This window comes from Papaver somniferum, unplaced genomic scaffold (genome assembly GCF_003573695.1).
Source record: "Papaver somniferum cultivar HN1 unplaced genomic scaffold, ASM357369v1 unplaced-scaffold_35, whole genome shotgun sequence".
Classification (NCBI taxonomy): domain Eukaryota; kingdom Viridiplantae; phylum Streptophyta; class Magnoliopsida; order Ranunculales; family Papaveraceae; genus Papaver; species Papaver somniferum.
The window spans coordinates 126,884-133,867 of record NW_020645971.1 but is presented as its reverse complement, the minus strand read 5'-3'; positions in this window follow the sequence as shown (position 1 = coordinate 133,867).

Sequence of the window (6,984 nt, the reverse complement as noted above, 5' to 3'; positions counted from 1 at the left end):
AGATAACACTGTTGCAGGATTATCACTTGGATGAATTATGTAAGGGTCTAGGGTTCTAGGATTCCCTGAAGAAGGGGTTGGGTTTCATTATTTTCTGTAGGATTGGAGTTGTGAACTGGTGAGATTGGGGACGAGTGATCTGAGGTAGACATAGTGAAATAAGAAGGAAACAAACTATGACAGAGATGAAGCAAACTATGAAGGAAACAAACTATGACTGCATAGGAAGCGGACCTTCCTGGAGACTTGTTCTGGTGGTTACTGACGGCTTGCTCTGGTTGTTGTTGTGCCATTGTGGTAGGCCGGGGACAGTGTATAAAAAATGGAGAAAGTTAAGGCCTACAGTGATACCGCAAGTGCACGGTTTCGATGTAGTGAGTGCACAAGTACGGGTCGATCCACAGGGACTTGGGTGTGTTCATGAAGATTCCTAAGCTAAATGGCAGTGACAGTGCAGTGAGAACAATGAGAAGGCAGTAAAGAGAAAAGCAAAGCCAAGAGGCAGTGAACAGGGCAGTGAAGATGATGAGTGAGCAAAGCAGAAAGAAACAAGGCAATGTAACAAAAACAGTGACAGTGACCAAAGGTCATAGGCAGTGGGTGAGCAGTGTGTGAAAGCAAACAAAGCAGATGAAGGGAGCTAGGATCATTAATTCCACCACTAACCTACACCATGTATTCAACGACTACATTCTTGTTCTTGTGATGACATGGGTTAAGATGTGGTCTGCCCTATGTCTAAGAAGTTTCTCCACTAGAGAAATCATCCCCAATAAGACATTGCTCCATAGCACTAGTTATCTGGCTAAGTATAACTAGTCTAAGGCTCAACATGGTCTGGTTTAGCATGATTGGTGGCTGTGTCCACATAGAGATATTCTAACTACAGTGGATACATGGCATCCACTGTGAGAGCAATTTGCAGACATGCCAAAGTGATTATCTCCTAAACATTTTTAACATTCAAGAATGCATATTCACATCACACAGGATAGCAAGTTAAGGCTTCCTTAAGACCCTAGCAATTGAAACTAACACATGATAAAACTGAAATTAAAATTGGAATTAAACTGAAATTAACCCAATTAGGGGGTATCTCGGCTAACCAAGAACACCCTTCTCTCTACACATCAATTGCCTTTTATAGTTTTACAAAATATCCCCAAATTTCGAAACCCTAACTTGCAAACCCTAATTTTTGAATTGAAAATTCCACTCACCTAATCCCTGAATTGATGTCGACCCATGCCTATTCTCTCTTCTCTGCTCCTCTCCATGTCTTCAATTGCGTCTTATAGCCTCACCTAATTTATTGATTTATCACCTAGGGTTTCAGTGGTGAAAAATCAATAAGTTAGATGGCTATAGAGGTAGGGGAGGTAGCTAAGGCGTGTAGGTGGTGTTTGGTGACAGTGGAGGAAGTGGCGATGGCAGGGTGGTGTGGTTCAGCGAGGTGTAGCTGGTGGAGGTGATGGAGTTGCAGAGCAGCTCTCTGCAACAGGGTATGGAGGAGAAGAGGTCGAGTGATTTTGGGTTAGGGGGCGTTTGGCTAGGGGTATAGGGTGTTCGATACTTGGGTGTTAGGCGGGTGCAGCGAGGTTTGATGATCTGCGACAAGGAGCGATGGATGGGAAGATGGTAGGTGGATCTGACGGCGATGCGGAGGCAGGCGATGAGCGACCGTCGGATGAAGAGATACAACGAAACGAACGGTACTTGATGGAGTTAGGTACTGTAGTGTAAGGCGGAGATATCAAACTTCGATGCACAGCAAGGGAGCGACCGTCGGATGCTTCTGAGAACTGATCTGACGGCTGAAGACGCAAGCGGGTATGGATTTGGGTTTTAGGCTTTTGGGTATAGAATATGGGTTTGGGAAATGAGTTTGGGCTTGGAAAACCTTGAGCCCACTTCTTCTTTAAGAACAACTTTCTTCTTCAAGCCCATTTCTATCCTTTTTTTGGTCTTCCGCACATCACTCTTCGCGGCTTCCTTGCGTAATTCCTCCTGGCTTTTCACTACTTTTCTGCTCTTTTTGCTCCGCAACTCATCCAATCTTTATTTATTACCTAAAAATGCAAAATTAAGTAAGAAAAATATTTATTCTTGAAAACAATGAAAATACAGAATATGGGATAAAATGTAGAATTAATGCACAAAAGATGAGTTAAATGCCAAGAAAAATATATAGAAATATGCACTTTTTAGCACTCATCAAATACCCCCAAACCTGAATTTTACTTGTCCTCAAGTAAAACAAAACTAAGGAAATCCTACCTATACCACTGTCGCTGGTCTCTCGAATGCATTTAGCGTATGCACTAAGCCTTTTAAACCACTAAGTGTCCCTAGTGGACGAGTTGAAGTCTCGTGAAGGTTTGCTTAGAACGTACCTACAAAGTTCTAGGTCAAAATATAAGCTCAGATTCCATCAAATGTGACATGTGCAAAACAGTTTAAGCTCACAGCAAAATGGAGATGTCAATCTAGCTATCGAAGGCACAATCCTAGCACTGATAACAAAAAAAGACATGTGATAAGAGTGTAAAGTGTATCTACACATGTGTAAAGAAAGATCTGAAGTTATGACTACTAATCACCAAGAGATAGTTTCTCAGGCTAAGAACTGAGGTCGAAATCTAGCTAGCTGTCCGGACTTTACGAGAATTGTGAATGAGTTGGAGGTATTTCACAATTACTCGCGTTGTACATCAATGGCATACACCCTCCTTGCTTATTACAATGAAACAACAAAAGATGACTCTTTACATGACTCTTATTTACATTGACTATTCTCTTTTTATTTTTGGAACAAGAGATGATGGAATTGATAAGTACTTGATTTTTTGTATTTTCTGATATTTTTTTTTTTTTTTTTTTTTTTTTTTTTTTTTTTTTTGAAGGAGACACTTTTGATACATATACAAAAGGAAACAAAAGATTACATGACACTTTGCAAGAGGTAGCCCTTTTTGATGCACCCAGTTAAATTCGATGGTTGTCTTTCTTAATGTAACCTCCACCTTCTATCCCAACCAACCAAAGAACAAGCTAGTCAAGTTTCGTTCAGTATTCTAAAGTGATTGGCAATCGTAACTTCCTATCAAACACCTTGAAGATCGAGGCCATACATGTATTGGTAGATCGTGCGCGTGCAAATTTCTTATCACTATGTGAATTGTGCTAGAATCAGGGTGCCTAAATATCTAGACTAAGACTCCTAATAAAATACATATTTGCACAAGAGTCAACATTTCAAGGTAAATGAGCTCCATTTTTATGATTTTTAATTTTTAATTTTTTTGAATTTTTTCGATTTTTTCAAAAGAAGGAGTTCGTTTTCAATTATGGCAAATCATGGTATCTACTCTATACCCCCAAACCTAAACTAAACATTGTCCTCAATGTTTCAAAATATGGAAAGAATTAAAATGCAACATATGGAAAGGGACATGCTGAGTAGAGTAAAAGGAGAGAGAATACCCGATTTCGGCGAAAGCAGAATTAAAACTCCGTTATTCAAGGCAAAAATCCAACATATTTCAGCCGAGATCATATTGGATTAGCAAAATATATACAAAAGGAACAAAAGGGTTTTTAAGAAATTTTATCTACTGGATTATATACAAAAAATTCACCATACACTAACAATCTAAAGAGTTGAGGATCAACCCAAAAGACAAAGTGTAAAGGTTTCAACAGCTTCACACAATAATAATATGGTAGGCATGCAAGTGAAGCTGTGAAACAAAATGAGCTACCCCCAAACCTGGATTTTACAGAAGATATAATTTTGAAAACAAAATCGCGCAGTTTCGGGGGTTCATCATGCAAAAGGTCTAGCTCGAAATGAACTTTGCTAGGGACGGGCAAACATGCAATTTCCAACTGTGGTTCCTCAAAGATATTATATTTGAATGCAAAATGGTCCAAGAGGACTTGGGAAGCACACAGTTCCAAACCTAGATTAGGCATTCTCAGAAAAATTGGTTTTACAATATTGGTACAAACCAAATCTAGGTTGGGTGGAAGGCCATCAGATTGTGACTCATGTAGGAGAATAGGTGCGTCATTATCAATCAAATCAAAATCTCCTAAATCATCTACACATGTCACATCATGCTCACAATCATCAATCAAATTAGCAAGTTCACACTCAGAATCATCAACATCATCAACAGATTTGTCCTCATGCATCGGCAATTCAATGGAAATATCACAATGTGACCTAGGTAGAGAATCAGACACATCACTTATATTTTCATGCATAATAACATTAGTGTCTACAGAAGATTCAACTATTCCTATGTCATGCTCATCTTCACAGAATAATTGTACGAATCCCATGTCAATATCAAAATCATATGAATTACAATGAGTATTAGAAAAAACAACATTCATGAAGGTCGAGGGCGAGAAGCCATATGTTATTGAACCAACAGGTTCCACAATATTTTCATGTTCTTCTAACACATAATAATAATCATCATAATCATCATCATGGTAGCATGCATTGGTCCTCATTAAAAGTGGTGGTGTCGTTAGACGATTCATGTTCCTCTAAATTAGGTTCATATTCAATATCATTTACATGAATGGGACTAGATACTTCATTAGGGACAACATACATTTCCTCATGAATTTCCTCCTTTTGTAGGTGAAGCAAAATCTGATCTAAATATGCCTGAATTCGTGATGTAGATCTATCGAAGTTTTGCTCACTGAGTCTGAAAGCTTCTGTGGTGGAGTCTAAATTCATGGGAGTACAAAATTCTTCATGTTCAAATTGTGGTGATTGGTACATGTGTGCATGGTCATTAGGGTTTATAAAAGATTGATCGCAACCTCAAAGGATTGATTATGGTCCCAATGACTACCATTCTCACAATTTATGGGCATTTCATACCTTGGATTTTCTCTAGATTGCCTAAAATTATGCAAAATATGACAATTCTCAACAGGGTGGTCTAAACTACCACATGCAGGACATGCATAGATTTCAGGTTGCCTAAGAAAATTAGATGTGACAGATTCCTCATGTGATTGCATTTCTAAAGCTGCGATTCGAGCTTCTAATTGATCCACAAGAGATGATTGTGTGAGTGAGGCATTAGCAAAATGTTCATTTTCACGTTGTGGCAAACGATGCATGTGTGAATAGTCATTAGGGTTCATGTATTGAGGCTCGGGACTTTGAAAATGTCCATAATAATTCCTATAACTATTGACATCATGGTCTATGGGAGGTTCATAACGTGAAGTTTGTCCACACGCAAGTTCTCTAAGGGATTCGTTGTATTCCCTAACTGTAGAAAAAGATCTAGACATGATTGGGCTCAAAGGCTAAGTAAAGAGTTTACAAAGCTCAAAATTTGGTTTTTAAGGGATTGGACCTTTTGGAAAAATTTGGTTTTGTTGGGAAAAATTTGGTTTTGGCGGGAGACATTTGGTTTTGATGGGAAAAATTTTGGTTTTTAGGGGAAGATTTGGAAAACTTTTTGGTTTTTACGGGAGAATTTTGGTTTTGTCGGGATAAGGAGGAAGAAGAAAAATTTGGTTGTTAATGTGGGAGCAAAATAAAATTTGGTTTTAGAATTTGGGAGCAAGTAAAGTAATTTTTTTTTTTTTTTTTAATTATCCTAGCATAAATTAGCACAACCCATAAAAGAAAATAAAAACAACAATAATAATTACAAACCCATAAAAGAAAGAAAAAGAAGAAAAAGAAAAATTATTACAAGCCCAAAAAAAATAAAGAAAAACAAAAATTATTACAAGCCTACAAATTAAAAATGGAAGCCCACAGGTTGGGTTCTCTTAATGGGTTTAAGCTTACCTTTGAAGCACAGCCCAGCTGTTCAGTTTGGTTGCAAAAGCCCAGTTGGGCTTTGGATCATCCTAAGCTTTGGCTTCAACACTCAAGGCCCAGTTGGGCTTGGTTCAATTTCTTCTCCTTCTGCAGCTTACAGCCCAGTTGGGCTTGGTTCAATTTCTTCTCCTTCTGCAGCTTACAGCCCAGTTGGGCTTTATCTTACACCAGCTTCAGCAGGCAGCAGCAGCAGGGAATAGCAACAGGAGCACAGCAGCAATAGCAGCAGCAGGATCAGGAGCAGCAGCAGGATCAGGAGAAGCAGCAGGAGAAGCAGCTCAGCTCTATTTGGGCTTCACAGCAGGTACCTGGACTCAGCAAAGATCAGTTTCTTTCAGCTGCACTACACAGCAGCTACTAAAACAGCAAGTTAATCTAAGATGCAAGAATGCAATGCATGATGCAAGATATGCAGTGCAGAGAATATGCAAGATGAATATGCAAGTGAGGCTAGATGAACTAAATGCAAGGAGAACAGCAAATAAGAATGCTTCGAAAACACAACGCCAAGTCCCCGGCAGCGGCGCCAAAAACTTGGTAGGCCGGGGACAGTGTATAAAAAATGGAGAAAGTTAAGGCCTACAGTGATACCGCAAGTGCACGGTTTCGATATAGTGAGTGCACAAGTACGGGTCGATCCACAGGGACTTGGGTGTGTTCATGAAGATTCCTAAGCTAAATGGCAGTGACAGTGCAGTGAGAACAATGAGAAGGCAGTAAAGAGAAAAGCAAAGCCAAGAGGCAGTGAACAGGGCAGTGAAGATGATAAGTGAGCAAAGCAGAAGGAAACAAGGCAATGTAACAAAAACAGTGACAGTGACCAAAGGTCATAGGCAGTGGGTGAGCAGTGGTGAAAGCAAACAAAGCAGATGAAGGGAGCTAGGATCATTAATTCCACCACTAACCTACACCATGTATTCAACGACTACATTCTTGTTCTTGTGATGACATGGGTTAAGATGTGGTCTGCCCTATGTCTAAGAAGTTTCTCCACTAAAGAAATCATCCCCAATAAGACATTGCTCCATAGCACTAGTTATCTGGCTAAGTATAACTAGTCTAAGGCTCAACATGGTCTGGTTTAGCATGATTGGTGGCTATGTCCACATAAAGAT